The sequence below is a fragment of the Perissodus microlepis genome, chromosome 4 (assembly GCF_051167445.1).
Source record: "Perissodus microlepis isolate ML-2025 ecotype Zambia chromosome 4, ASM5116744v1, whole genome shotgun sequence".
Classification (NCBI taxonomy): Eukaryota; Metazoa; Chordata; class Actinopteri; order Cichliformes; family Cichlidae; genus Perissodus; species Perissodus microlepis.
The window spans coordinates 6,421,839-6,437,865 of record NC_140464.1 but is presented as its reverse complement, the minus strand read 5'-3'; the positions used below and the strand labels follow the sequence as shown (position 1 = coordinate 6,437,865).

The window sequence follows — 16,027 nt, the reverse complement described above, 5'->3', positions numbered from 1 at the left end:
GTCAAAGTAAACTGGGCATAAGGAGGCATAAACAGCATGGTCATACACATGCATCAAGTGTCTGTAGTAAAGAGTCTTTTGTGACCACTTTCAGGTGTGCATTTGCAATTTGTGCCATGAAGCAGAAACACTGCCGGCTCTGTCTGTGGGGATCTTTGTTGGAGGGCTCTGAATGACTCAGCCTTCGTGTTGTGGATCATCACTTGTCATGAGAGCTACCACCAAGAGATCAAACAGAAGTCTTCATAGTGAAAGAGCCATTAGTCTCCAAGGCTGACCAAAGCGCCTGCTGTCAGGAGCGTGGCCAGGAAAACGTCTTTTTTTTCCTTCCTAACAGTCACAGGGTTACACATTGTAAATCTGCTCACTGGGGTCAGACTGTCAACGTGGAGTTGTAATGTGCTGAGGTGTGTGAAGAAGACCTTTCTGCTGCATAAATGACCCAAACTGTTGCTTTGTCAGTGTTGCCTAAATTACAATGCACTGAGGTTTTAGACCACACCATGCAATAGCTGACCACACACACTATTTAATTTTTGTCTGTTCAACTTCTCTCTCTTTACCAAAATGAAATTCGAATAGCATTCTACGGTGGCCCTGAGAGGCCAAATGGACTGCAACTTAAGAAAACACCAGCAATAAGAAAAACGCTGCAAAAGCAAACAGAACACAATGGAAATAGTAAAAAAAAGGAAACAGAAATAGAAAAAACGAAAACAGAAATAGGAAAAAACAGATTTCCAAAAGCACAAAGGAAGTGTTTCTGGGGAGACAATAACCTGACGGACCAGTTGCAGTAACTAAAATATGCTAAGAATCGCACTGGGAGACGCTTAAAAGAAGTGAAGGGTCTATCGGTTTTGTGAAGAAAGAAAAGATGAGAAGTAAGTGTATTAGCCTAACTATTAGCCTAAAAATCTGTCATCAGTATTATATGAATAATGAGATTAAAACACACTTACCTAGCATGTTTTGGTTCCTCCAACTGGTCCGTCGGGTTATTGTCTCCCCAGAAACACTTCCCTTGCACTTTTGAAAATCTGTTTTTTCCTATTTCCGTTTCCGTTTTTCCCTATTTCTGTTGTGTTTTGTGTGCTTTTGCAGTGTTTTTCTTATTGCTGGTGTTGCAGTCCGTTTGGCCTCTCAGGGCCACTGTAGGGCCTTACCACTGGAAGAAATCCAGTACATATGAGAGCAGCACATGCGGTCAGAATGTGACTTTTGTAGAACCATCTAAAAATAATAGCAGCTGTGCTGGAAGCAGTGCAGCTCACAGAAATGACCTTGAAGGCAAGATCAACCAAACTTAAAGGTACGATTTCCGATTTTCATGGACAGGGTTATGGAATTGGATGATAACACCATCTTCAAGAATGACCATTCAGAACATCTACAGACACTGGACTTTGGATAGTCCATTTGACCCTTTGCTTGATTAAGTTGGATCGATAAAGTTAAAATTCTCTGTTTTTAGATTTGTCTGACAGGGCTTCAACTCTCAAGTGTACAACTCTTTCATATCAAACCTCTAGGAACTATTATATCTAAATATGCAGTTTGCTCTATACGTATTATAAGTAGTGTCATGGCTCTGAATCCTCAACACATGTAGAATATATAAGGGAAATAAATACTGTCCTCTTTATTTGTTCTCATTACAGAGCTTAACAAATTTATTAGACCAACCCCCAATTGACCTGCCCTAAATTAACAGGATAATAAAAATGTTAATACCCCAGTACATGCAAGCTCTGTAATTGATATTTTAATGCCAAAATATAATTATTGTTTATAAATTTAATGTTTTTTAAAGGCAGAAAGAAATACTAAATAACATTCATATTTTTAACTTACAGCACTCCTTTAGTTGTAATTCTGCTACTTCTGGTTAAAATCGATGATGCATTAAAATAGCATCACTGTTTACTGCTTTCCTGATACAGGATGCTTTAGAAGCTAAGAGCTTTGATGAAAAGGTTGTGACAGAGGCAGTGAGATGAGTATTGGGTTGACTTGGGATGGAGAATAAAGGGATGCATGATAATCAAATACTGTCTTTGTTTTTGTTGCAGACACAGGGCAACATTTCTCAAAAGTCTTCAGCTGTTTCAAAACTAGTTCAACCAATGAAACACAGGACATTAATGTGGGAACCCCTGTGCTCATTAAGTCCTCTTTAAAATGTCATTTAGCTTGTGGGAATTTCACTGAAAATGTTCAGGAGTACTATGAATATATCCAGGCTTCAAACATGGAGATGATGGAGGAGTTTGTGTCAGAAGTAAATGAGGTACTTTTGGCTTTGCTGCCACCTGGCCCAGACCAGAACAGCCGCATTTACACACTCACACCCGGGCCTCCCTATTCCATCTTCCTAAATTCATGTCTGTCATTTTGCCCCATCAGGATATGCCGGGTCAGGGAAAACCTCAAGGGCAAAGTTCAGGAAACAATTAAAGAAAATAACTGCACGCCAGTTGAGTAAATTCCCATTCCATTTTGAATTTGTGTCTGTTTCTCACAAAGTCTCACTCGTTAAATCATTAACCCCGTGACTGGAGACCAATAAAGTAACACAATTGTATGTTAAAAATTTAGAACTGCTTTGCAAGTGACTATTACAGGACCTATTACGGAGAGTGAAATGAGAGAATAGCTCCCTGTAAATCAATCAGCGGTGGCATACTGGGTTTGTGGTCTGACCCTGAAGTGGATTTCACCTTTAGACATTATCTTCCCACTCTGGCCAGGCAAAATGCTTCCACAGCACTTTATTATTGGAACATGTCAGTAGCACTTAAATAAGATATATATCATGGATCTCTTATAACTTAACCACTATCTGTGTGCAGGATTGCAGTGTAACACTGGAGCTTGACTCCTATAGAAATGCAGTTTGGAGTCCAAATACATATGAAAACGTTTTTTATTTAATAGCTTTTGAGCATCATGTGTGTCTTTGGGCCAGTGTTTTTTTAACTTGGAGACTCCACTGGATGATATGGTAATTTACCATGAAACTTTGTACAGACACTCACAGTTCACAGACAAAACACAGATAAAACACACTGCTGTAACTATCCATGAACTGTGAACTCTAATAACACTTGGGTGATCATTTTACTTTTTCTTCTGATGCCATCACCGGGTCAAAATTTCAGTTTACCCAAATTCTTTAATTTATACCCAAATGTTAACCAGTGCCATTCCCATCACTCTCATCTTTAAGTATCAGCAACTCAAGATGCTGAAAATGTAAACATTACCCATCAAACACCAGAACATTACCGTTATCATCGTGATCATGTTAATGCAATTTAGCTCAAAGTACATCATGCCTAAAAGGATGTACATACAGGAAGAGGCTGGCACCAATGCAGTGAGCAGAGACCATGTAACATAAATTCAATTTAGCTTAAGCTTACCTAACCATAAGCTACATCTTTCTCTTTGTCTTGCTACTTCAAGAAACGGTGTGCAAGAAGTCACAGCTTTAAATTATGAATCTCAACTTTAACCTATTTTAGGCTCATTTTTACTTTTAAAGACATGATGGTAGCGCCCTTTTGTTAACATGTGTAGACACAGACTCACATGACAAAGAATACACACTCTTTCTATATTTTAATGTTTTATGTATCAAAACATAATAAAAAATCATCTTGTCTTTACCAGGTCTTAGAATTAGATAAGTTTAAGCTGGGAGAAACAACAACACTTGACGCACAGAGCTATTTTTTATGTAGCAACAACTAAGGCAAAATGCAAAAGTGGTGGGTAAACAGCTAAGGAAACCCCGTGATTCAAAAGTTTGCAGAACCTCCTTTTGAAGCAATAACTCGAGGAAATTATTCTCAGTATGAATTTATCCATCTCTCTCATGTTTATGGAGAAGTTTTAGTCCACTTTTCTTTACAACACTGATTCAGTTTATTTACTTTTGACTCCAGAATTGACTTCAAATTGTTTGGACGTGGCCTTATAACCCTTCCCATATTGGTGAGGAAGACAATACTGAATTGTTTCTTCGTTAGCAGTGTGTTAACACACACCTGAATACAGAGGTATTCACACTTGCTGATAATCACCTAATCAAGTGTATGTGATTATTAGTACCTAGCTGCTACGTATCCTTTTAATTCCTAGTAGCACTTAGTCTTTCCTACACAGCTTCAGCATTTGGGCTTGGCTTTTGTTAGATAAATAATACCACGGTGTAATATGTCATATGCCGTTGTATTTACTTGGTAATTAACAGAAGATTAAAAAAAAATCCTGATATGTAAAACCTAGAAGAGGGTGTAGTTTCTTTTCTCCACTGCAGTTTTCATTAGTGACAACGTGTCTGAAGCACATTGTGTCCATGCTGTGAAAAACCTCTTGACCAGATTCTCCTGATATTTTTCAGATTTCATGAGTGAAAACAATCATTTTTTACTGGATGTTGATTTCTGATCTTTAATCTTTTCTTTATGGTCTTGGAAATAAACCGTGTGGAAGTATTTCATTCAGAATAACTGCTGTGGTTGGTTTTGTGTAGCCTGGCCTGCAGCTATCCAGACTGCGTGTGGTTGTGAGTCATAATAAGTTACATCATTATAGGCGTCACAAGAAAAATTTTTAGAAACCATTTATCAAGAGCACAAATATATTGATGTGCTTATTTGCTGTGACACATGAACACATTAATAGGGGTTATTTTATAAATGGCAGGATCCATGAATTTAGTCTGGTTTTTAAACAGTATTTAATCATGTGCAGCTATTTGACAGTTCAGCCATTGGTCTTTTTTTTAGGCAATAAAATGGTTGGCTGAGTGGAGAAAGCCTGAGGTGTATGGCTTGAATAACAAAAAAACATATAGGAAAGTGAGGAGGTTATTGTAATGTGTAATGTGAAAAGAGGGATACAGGGAAATGAAATAATGGAAAAAACAGGGACAGGAAAGAAAACCACGCCAATGAATACAGATTTAATGTTCAGAGTTGTGAATTATGACAAATGGACATATACATTACAGACGCACATGCATGCACGCGCGCGCACACACACACGCACATGCACACACAAGTTTATTTTGTCTCTGTGCCGAGGATTTCCAGCACATTAGCAACCAGCCATGTATGCCGTTTGAAGGAACACGACTTGAGAACACAAGGCCTTTGATCACTGCCAGTGACACAGAAAGCATGATGGGGCTGAAATGCAAGGCTACCACACACCTAACACACACAAGCAGAGAAACACAAACGCCTCTATCAGCCTTGCTGCTGTTCTTGCATGCAGTGGTTGAATCATATTAGGACGAAAAAACAAAATGCACACCCAGATCCGCGCGCACAAAAACGGATTAAGTAATTAAAACTTTCATTACTCAATATTATTTCATAGTATTGAGCTGCTGTGGAAGATCACATTCTAGATGTAAAGGATTGGAGGAAGGTAGAGGAAGAGGATCAGGTTTTGTATTATTGCTATTCAATATCTTCCACCCAGCTAATCACATTAGTCTCTTTTTGGTGCCCTGCTGTCAATGCACGTCCTTGGATTGCTCTCAGTCAACTAATCCCTTTTTGCCAACACATCTATCCTTCGCTTTGCTCCTAGCACTTCTTTTCAGATTTTTTTTTTCAGATTTCTCGACCGCTTCTGTCTCCTTTCATATGACGTCTACTTTCTCCCAGGTGCTTAAGAAATCAGAAGACCATCGGTGGCCTTTATGATCCCAGGTTGCACATAAAGGCACACAAAAAGGACATCATCCTCCCTTATTCATAGACATCAATTTGTGCACCATGATAATAACATTTCTGATCGATTCAGAGGAAACGGCAGTCTTACGTACGGCGGTGCTCGATGCAATCTCAAGGTGCAGAGAAGGTTTAATAATGCCATCAATATTCCATCACCATCACCTTGAGTGAAACAGCTCATCCATTTGGAGGATAATAGTGGTTAGCTGAAGCGTCAATTGAGAAAAGCAGCCAGATAAGAACTACTACTCCTTTTACAGTGGATCAGAGAAAGATCTTATCTGAGACAATCTTTCACTTCCTACGAGGGAGATGAGAGAGTGACAAGTAAAGAATTTGTGCTAATACGAGCCATTCAAAAGTGTTTAAGAAAACTAGACTTTCATGTCATTTTCAGGACTAGCAACATGATCAAAGCAGCATCTCATAAACAATAAACCATGACAATTAAATTTTAAGTACCCATGTGGAGTAATAAAAGGCAGGAGATGAGTATAATAAAATGCATTACCCCTCTTATCCATGGCTAAATTCATCTCACTCTTCTTTTTCTCGCAGTCAAGTTTTACAGTGGTTAAAGCCCTAAACACAAAATCGTCATGCTAGATATTACAGTGAATTATTGGTGAAGAGGGGCAAATATTCGGTATGCAACCTAGTTTCCAGAAAAACACGAATGCAGGCTAAAAATTTAATGAAAGAAAATGATTGTATTTGTGATTTTTTTAAAGTCTATCTTTATTGTAAGACAGTAAAGATATTAAATGTTAAAAATGAAATAAATGTTTTGAATTATGTAAGCTTAGTTTGAATATTTATGCCACATTTATTAATGCAGGGCAGATTTAAAAAGACAGCAAGAGATGGTTTTTAATTAAAAGAGACAAAACAACTGGGTGACTATACATTTAGGTTAATTAGTTCTGCCACTGGGTATGAAAAGAGTATGGCTGTATAGTTAGCTCCTAACTATACATCCTTCCATACATTTAATTTCACTTTTTCAAGTCAGGGTCACAGTTGGGCTGAAGCCTATCCCAGCTGCCATGAGGCAGGAGGCACTGTACACCCAGAAGAGCTTACTAGTCTGTCACAGGTCCCAACTGGTCAGCAGATTAAAACCCAGGACCCTCTGTGAGGCAAACACTGCACCACTGTACTGCTAGGGCTCGAAGATTAAAAAATTCATACTAAATGAGAGGAAATGACTCGTTAAGACGGCCGTCTTTGCACGGATGTGTTCGTTTTCTGAGCCTGTGATCCTGCGCTCGCAGCGTCTGGTTCCTGTTACACTGGGACCATTTGTACTGTAGTTTTACAACTTGGTACTTTCATGCTACTGCCTCCCCACGCAATGACAGCAGGGGATCTGCAGGTGAATCTGAATGTGAACACAACCCGACCACCAGCCATGTCAAGACAGAGGGCACAGACAGGGCACGTTTTATACGACCGCCCGGGAACGTCGCACCTGCTCAATAATACTATTCTCCGTACAGCTTGTCTCGGTGAGGTTTATCAAGTATGAAACGACTGGTATTTGGTGGCCGAGTGTGTGTTGGGTCACTGTAAATATGGTGAACCATCTCAGAAGCAATATGACACTCACTCAGATGTTTTACTACACCTCTGCTGCATCCTCCGGCTGCCTGGAAATCCATCCACTCTGTCACGAAATAGAGGCTTTCTGGCAGGATATGGTCATCCAGCACATGTGAATCAGACTTATAAGAATGAGGGAACCATTGGGGCACTTTTCTGGGAAATGTTAAAAATAGCAACATCCAGCCAAAAAGTTGTAGTCACTCATTCTAACTAATTAATGCTGATGATTTATTCAGTTGAACAGTGCTTATCCAGTAACCACAGGATTTCCTTCTGTTTTGGTTCAGGCAATACATTTCCCCTGTTTTGCTCACTTCAGAACACCATCTTATCACACGCAGAAAAAGGGTTAACCTCTGGAGACCTGGGGTGCAGTTGTATTTGGGGTAAATACACCATGCAATCTTTTCCACATTAGTATTCTGGTTTAAAAAGAAAAACTTCTAACAAAGCAATTCTTTAGAAAACACATAAACATTGATCTATACTGTTTCTCATTAGAAGAGATTTTTTAATGAGGCAGACCAGCCCTGCAACACCAGTTTTATTGTATAAAGTTAGAAAAAAGGACACGGTCTTAATGTCCACACATGCAATGGATGAGGAAGACTTTTGTGTTTTTTATTAGCAATTTATGACACAGGACAAAAACAGCATGATTACACTGTAATGCTAAAATAGATTAAAAAAAATAAAATAAAAAAAAGACATAACCCGGCCCTCACCATGCACCTTCCAAATGTCTCATTAGGGGATCTGACCATTTCTGCAACCTCCTGTATACTACAATCTGACATTTACACCCACTTCATGGTGTGATTGTACAGCTGTGTGGAAGTGAGGGAAAAGCAAGGTTTTGACCTTCTCTCTCTACCTTTCTAACTTGTCATGTGGCTGTTTCTATAATCAGAACTGTGCACAATATAAATTCTTTCTCAGAGGTATTATCTGAAAATATGCTATGAGATATGTTGTCCCATGGCTTACAATAAAGAAACCTCTCTAATATGAAAAGCTTTATGTGTTGTTGCTTTTCAGGTTTTCTGTTATCCACAGTTTATGTTTTGTTTGGTTGCATTTAGGTACAAAAGCTACTTGGGTGATCATAAAAAGGTTGGCTTGGGCTAAATCCATCCGTTTCATTGTTTGCCCTATTCTGCCCCATTCACAGGTGACAAAACAAGCTCACATTTCACATGTAACTCTTCACACGATCTGCAGGTCGCAAATCCAGCATGTACAAATTACACATAGTGCCATTTTGGCTGTAGATCAAAAGTTAAGGGATCAACAGTTCATCCTGAAGGGTGAACTGTTGAGTCAATGCCTGTATGAAACTTTATGCCAGTCCATTTATACCAACTCTTGCATGGCTAATTAGTCGGATGCACAACTACATTCATATGCATAAGTCATTATGAGAACAAAAGATTAGCTCAGATTTGCAGCTGATACTTGTTCAGAATGTTTTGTAATATGTCTTTGTGCAATTTAACAGTTAATCATCAACAAGTTAATCAGGAGCTACTTTGTTAATGAGCCTTTACGTCCTGCTTTATTTTTATGTGTTCCTTGGAAACTGTTCAGGAATTTGTCTAATTTATTGTAAACTTGTTTGCTGCTAAATCAAGTTCAGCTTTCTTTTCATGTCTGCCTCCAACTTGGCATCTTGTGTAAGTCGCTGGCGGCAGGTCATCTTTCCTGTTCCTTCACTATGGAATGTATATGGATGAAAACACGGCTTTGAACGTCCAAGCACGACAGATGAGCAGGAAACTCTAAGATGAAAAGTCTTGAATTTTGACTCTCTGCTTTGATTTTGGGCAACACTGGTGTGTTTCCAATGAATTGGCCTTGAGATGAGAAAGAAAAATCTGGCTTTGTAAAAATGCACTGTAAACATGAGTCACTGAAGCACATTTCCCAGGGGGACAGTTTCTTTCACAAACATACACTCAGACAAAAAGGAAGTAACAGGAGAAAGTAGGATTCATCGTGCTCTGTGGATAAAAATGCAGCTGAAGTCATTAATCACACACTCACTGTAATTAGAAGAGGAGAAAATTTATGCCTAAGTAAATCACTTAGCACTGCTCAGAGGGAAAAAGAACTGTTAAAAACATCAGCCATGTGTCTTAAAATGCATAAAACAGCCTGTAAATGAGTGCAAGATCTGGTACTGCTGTTGTTTTGTTTTTTTCAAAATACATACAGTGACAGCAAAAAGAAATTACACCCTCTGTCAGTTTGAAGGTTTTAAATATCAGGACATAATAAGTTTTTTCAGAGCATTTGTTTATGCACAGGTCTCTTAAGGCTCTGGCACAGCATTTCAATCAGGTTGAGGTCTGGAGTTTGACTGAGTCATTGCAAAAGTTGATTCTTTTCTGTTTCAGCCATTCTGTTGGAGATTTGCTGCTGTGCTTGGGGTCACGGTTCTATTGCATTACCTAAGCCAAGCTTTAGCTGTTGGACAGGTGGCCTCACATTTGGCTCTAGGATACTTTAGTATACAGAGGAGTTCGTGGTCAATGTCTGCAATGTGCCCGAGTCCTGTGTCTGCAAAATAAGCCCAAATCCCAAATCTATCCCCATGCTTGACAATTGGTATGAGCTGTTTGAGCTGATATGCTTTGTTTGGCTTTCACTAAATTTGGTGTCGTGTATTATGGCCAAAAATCTCCACTTTGGACTTGTCTGTCTAAAGGACACTGTCCAAAAGTCTTGTGATTTGTTCAGAGAGAAGCTTCATCCAGACAACCCTTACAAACAAGACACCCATGTTCAGTCTTTTTCTAATTGTACCGTGGTAAACTTTAACATCCTCACAAAGGCCCGTAGAGCCCAAGATCAAGCTCTTGGATTGTTTGCAGTTTCTCTGAAGATTGACTCAGTCTGACCTTGGGGTGAATTTTTTGGGGCGTGCACTCCTGCAAAGATTGGCAGCTGTCTTGAACGTTTTCCACTTGTGAATAATCTTTCTTACTGTAGAATAATAGACTTTAAATTGGAAATTATGTTACAACCCTACAATCGTTAATGTCCCTCCACTTTGCCATTGTATTAAGAAACATCTGAATGCTCCAGACCAGCAAACTGTGAAAACATCCACTTTTATAGAAGTGGTCTCACTTGCTCATTATCAGTTAATTAATTGCATTTGATTATAAACAGCTGGCTGCTACTTACCCTAATAATTCCTATGGAAGGAGTGAGGGTGTTGTGGTTGTTACTTGATGTGTAAAACCTCAGAAGCGACATGGGCATACTGTCTTTTTACTAAGCTACTGGGAAGAAGAACCCTTATATTTAAAACATTTATTTATGCTTGTAACAGACCACAAATTCTGAGATGAAATATCCAGTTGAAATTTACAGTATCTGTTTTACATAAATATATTTGAAATATGGGAACACTTTTGTAAGAAAACCTCTCTATTTCATGAAATAATACCACAGCATGGTGCGTTAAACGCTAAAGGATCCGTTTTTATTCTTTGCTTTGAACCTTTGATATTAAGTTAACTAGGGAGAAAGAAATACACACACACACACCATCTATATGACAGCCTAAAGACAGCCTGTCAGGAGGAAAGTGTATATGCTCTCTTACAGCTCTGGCTCAGCTCCAGTCTTCAGCGTGTACTTTTTGTGGTTTTATATTTGCAAACGATTTGTGAAGGGTGAAAGCACCTCCTCCTCTGTGTTGAATCTCATCTATAATTCTTGTTTTTAGATCTGTAACCAGTCACAGGTGATGTACTATCCCCTACTTGGCAGCCAGTTAAAAACATGTGGCGTCCACTCTCCCGACTCCGTATGGCTCCCCCGGCATGTTTCCCAATGCATGCTGAGACATAACTGTATACAGTGGGCCTCCAACTGTTACATCAGACACAATGTGTCACCTCAACGGCAAAAAGATAAGAAATCAGTGTGGTTAAACATCACACAGGGGTCATCCCGTCTTTAGACTCAACAGGAGAGGCTCTTGTCTCGACTAGACTTATCTTTGTCTAAACACCACAACATCTGTATTTTATATCCACACCAGTATGCAAGAAATTGAATCCATTCCCTCAGTTTACATCGTTCTTTCAGATCTTACGCCATGTTTTTGACAAAGCAGTATTAACCTTAACACTACTTTCCCCACATTTCTGCAATCAGGTTGTGAACAAAAGGCAAGTATTGATAGAATATGTGAATATTTTTTATTCTATTCATGGAAGGCAAAAAATTTTTTCCATTATGTTCACATTTGAACAGAATAAGTTCAGCACATGTCAATATCCGGCAAAGAGGTGGTATACAAGGTAGGCCAGTTAGCTCAGTTGGTTAGAGCGTGGTGCTAATAACGCCAAGGTCGCGGGTTCGATCCCCGTACGGGCCACAAGCTGTTTTGGGAGGGGAAAGCTCAGTAGGCATGATCAGAAAGTCACTTGTTCAAACCCACTAAATGTGCTACCCTGAGTTACCCCTGAGCAAGGTACCGTCCCTACACGCTGCTTCACTGAATGAATGCAGCGTGTAGGGACGGTACCTTGTACCTAAGTATATAGGAAAAAACAAGACTGAGTGAATCGGAGACCATTTCATCATTGGAGATGATTTCAAAAATAAAAGGGGATTGTGTAAGAATACGTTTATAAATAAAGGTTAGCCACTGTGGCTACAAGTGTACAAAAATGGTGATTACACCCACGGATGCATTTTTCTATGATTGGGTGAAGACCAAACAGTAGCATCTAGGGCACAAAATTGCCAACAAATCTCATTTCTTGGAAAAGAAAGTCAATCCACATATACAGTCCCAATAAAAAGTTTAAGCCAAAAAAAATCATATTTTGCATGGTTGGATCTTAACAAGGTTCTAAGTCGAGCTTAAACATGCAACAAGAAGAAATGGGAGTGAGACAAAATATTTCTGTGAGCATGCAATTTATTGAAAACAATGCTTAAACTGAAAGAGGCTGTTCTACAGCTGATCAAAAGTTTAGGACCACACCTCCAAAAAAAACCATAAACCCCCCCGAAAGAGAAATCAAAGGTCCAAACATGAACTCAGTAATGAGTAGTTCCACCGTTATTGTTGATCACTTCAAAAATTTGTTGTGGCATTCTTGGCATGCCTCGAAGGGCATCTATTGTCTGGAACTGTTGTCCATTTTTGTAAACTTTCCTTGCCATCTTTCCCCAATGGTTCTCAATTGGATTTAGATCAGGGGAACATGCAGGATGGTCCAAAAGACTGATGCTATTCTCCTGGGAGAAGTCCCTTGTCCTGCTGACATTGTGCACAATAGCATTGGCTCTTTGAAAAACCCAGTCCACATAGACGAGGGCCCTCAGTCATGAGCAGTGTTGGGCAAGTTACTTTGAAAAAGTAATTAATTATAGTTACTAGTTACTTCTTCAAAAAAGTAACTGAGTTAGTAACTGAGTTACAATATTCTAAAAGTAATTAATTACTTGAAAAGTAACTATTGCGTTCTTTAAAAAAAAAAACGTTTAACCCTCTGGGGTCCAGGGTATAATTGGACATTTTTAACTACTTTTGATTTTCCCTCTGCATTTCACCTTTAAAAACTATTTACTTTGCCTTGTTTGGTATCATCCTTTTCAGCACAACCTCACATGTCTGAATTTGTTTTCATTTTGACATACTGTATTAACACAACTGATCTAAAATCAGACAAAAAAATATATAAAATCAGAGTAGAAAAACTCTGATTACTGTAACAACCACAAACATGATTAATGAATCATATTTCATAACTTTAAATGCAAATATAAATTGTCAATTTTAAAATCCTATGCACAAGTTTTGCAGACAACAAAGTTATTTGCAGCCATTTACCTTTTACCCTTTTTTTAAATAACCATTTCAAACTATTTACAGAACAATCAGCTGTTCTGTATTCAATATGATGCCACACAAATTATTTCTGTCCACTATAAAGGAGAACATCACAGCCTGATACCTGCAGGTCTGACAGCAGCAGGTGTATCACTCCTGTTTCTACCTGGAGACAGCAGTCGCCTCATTGTTCTGACACACAACACAAAACTATCCACAACACTACACACTAACTACACAAGAAAACACATTAACTACACACTCCAAACATGCTAAACATCACAAATCTCTCACATCTCAAAACTCGCTCTCTCTCTTTTTCGGCTGTCTTTCTTTGTCTCTCTCTCTCGCTCTCTCACTCTCTCCGTCACTCCTAAAACTTCCCCTGTTTTTTTGTTTTGTTTTGTTTTTTGCTCATAAGCAGAGAGTGCTTGCTAGCGCTGTCCTTAGACAGTAAACGTGACGAAAATATTGATGAAAAAACGCCGCATATATATTGTCATGACTCTGGTTTTACGTGAAAGTGATCGTGATTACCGTCCGCGGGAGCGCGCGCAGCTGCTTAAAGCTGTAGCGCCCAGATTGCTTACAGCTACTTCCGTGCAACTGATATAAAATGCGGTGAGCTGAACACAGCTTCAACCGTCTGTTTGTTGAAAAATAGTAACGGACCGCGTTTTCTTGTTAGTAACTGTAACGGCGTTTTAACCATAGGAATAGTAATTAGTTAGATTACTCGTTACCGAAATAAGTAACCCCGTTAGTAACGCCGTTACTTGTAACGCCGTTATTCCCATCACTGGTCATGAGGGATGCTTTCTTCAACATGTGGACATAGCTAGCAGCTGTTTGACGCCCCTGCACCTCCTGAAGCTCCATTGTTCCACTGAAGGAAAACTCACCCCAGACCATTATGGCTCCCACTCCACTGTGGCACGGAGAAAACATCTCAGGTGGATCTGCTTGTTATGCCTGTAATGTTGGAAACTATCAGGACCATCAAGGTTCAATTTTTTCTCATCAGAGAATAAAACTTTCTTCCATCTTTCAATGCCCCATGTTTCGTGCTCTCTTGCAGTTCTGTGACATTCAGTGAGACAAGGCCTTTGAAGATGTCCTTTGTTTTTGGTCCTAAACTTTTGATCATCTGTAAAACTGCCTGTTTCAGTTTAAAGGTTGTTTTCAATAAATGTTAAAAAATAAATATTTTGTCTCACTCCCATTTCTTCTTGTTGTATGTTGAAGCTCTACTTGAAACCTTGTTAAGATCCAAACATGCAAAATATGATTTTTTTTGCCATTTTTCAAGTGGTCTTAATTTTTTGATCGGGACTGTATATATATATATATATATATTTATATATATATATATTTATATATATATATATATATATATATATATATATATATATATATATATATATATATATATATATATTTATGTTAAAATTTCTAACTGTAGAGGAGGGAAAAAAGTTGTGGTCCTTCAAGACAACTGTATAATTAATCTTTTATGTAACTAATCTATTTAATAATCAAGCATCAAAATATTTAAGTCGTAGAACGGCCAAAAGTTATTCACAGTTAAGGGTGTGACTGACGGTTGGTGCTTTCAGTGAGAGTTGGGTACGGTTTTGTCTTGTTCAGCATTCAGTTATAGTAATGCTCAGCGAACTCTGGCGTTTTCTTTCACACAGGGATTCAGACAAGATGAAACCGTATGAAAATACGAGATGGAGAAAATGAGGTTCATCCTGTTCAGTAGTGGAAGTGTAGTGGAAGTCATTAATCACTAACCCAATTAGGAGAGGAGCTAACTTAATAAATCACTTTGCACAGCTCGCAGTGAAAAGAATTGTCCAAAAAACCCAAACTTGGTTATGCGTTTGTGGCTTTTGTCAATGCTACGCAAACACCTGACTTTATTTGCACACACTGCACATCATAAAGCTTCTGCTCATTAACTCAAAGTTTCTTTCCAGCACAGTTCACAGTCCAGGACCAGCTTCACTTGTCCACTTGTGTGTCAGCAATACAGGATGAGTGCTCCACCTCTCTTGTGGCTGAGGCCAAAACTACACCCAACCACTGCAGTCTTTTAAATTGCATAAAACGGAAAATATGTAAAGCGTGGGTGGACTTCATGATTATATGTGGGCACAGTGTCATCATTGGAATGTTTTTATAGTCACTACTTGAAGACCAAGTGACATCCTTTGTCTGTGAAAGACAGAAAATTCTGTTCTTTGACTCGTAACTTGGTGCTGGGTCCACTGAAATTGAAAGTTTTCTATCCCCCTCCCCCTGCTTTTGTCCAATTTTCCTCTTCAGTACAAATTAATTTTACTATTACTCACATATTTAAGCAGCATTAATTCTCAATGCACTAAAAGATACTCTTAGTATTTGGATGTTCAAGTATTTGGTATCAAGACTGGTAGCGACAAGCCAAAGTTTTTCTCACATAGGTAAAAACCAATAGGAGGGTATGAACGTGCATAAAAGGAAGGACATACACTTTGCTCATTATTGTCTTAATAACTGGATTTGTTTTGATAAAACATGCTTAATTTGGCCTCCAGCTGGGTTACAAAAACATCAAAATTATATGGTCAAAAACTGAGATGAGTCATTTTTGATCACCAGATGCAGATACTATCTGCTCTTCCAATTTGTAGTAAATAGGTCATTTGGTGCGAGGATGAAGGGAGTCTTAAACTGCTATTTGCGATGTTTAAATGCTCACTGTAGTATAATTTGTGCTTATTGTGCAGTTAAATTAAGTTTCCCTTGGTCTGGTTTTGAAAGA

General features: G+C 38.6%; 1 non-coding gene across 1 annotated transcript; it reads left to right on the top strand.

The window, feature by feature from the left end:
* The first annotated feature begins 11,677 nt into the window (after nt 1-11,677).
* trnai-aau (transfer RNA isoleucine (anticodon AAU)) lies at nt 11,678-11,751 on the top strand. The gene has a single exon. It is a non-coding gene; the product is annotated as a tRNA-Ile (tRNA).
* Nucleotides 11,752-16,027: the final 4,276 nt, after the last annotated feature.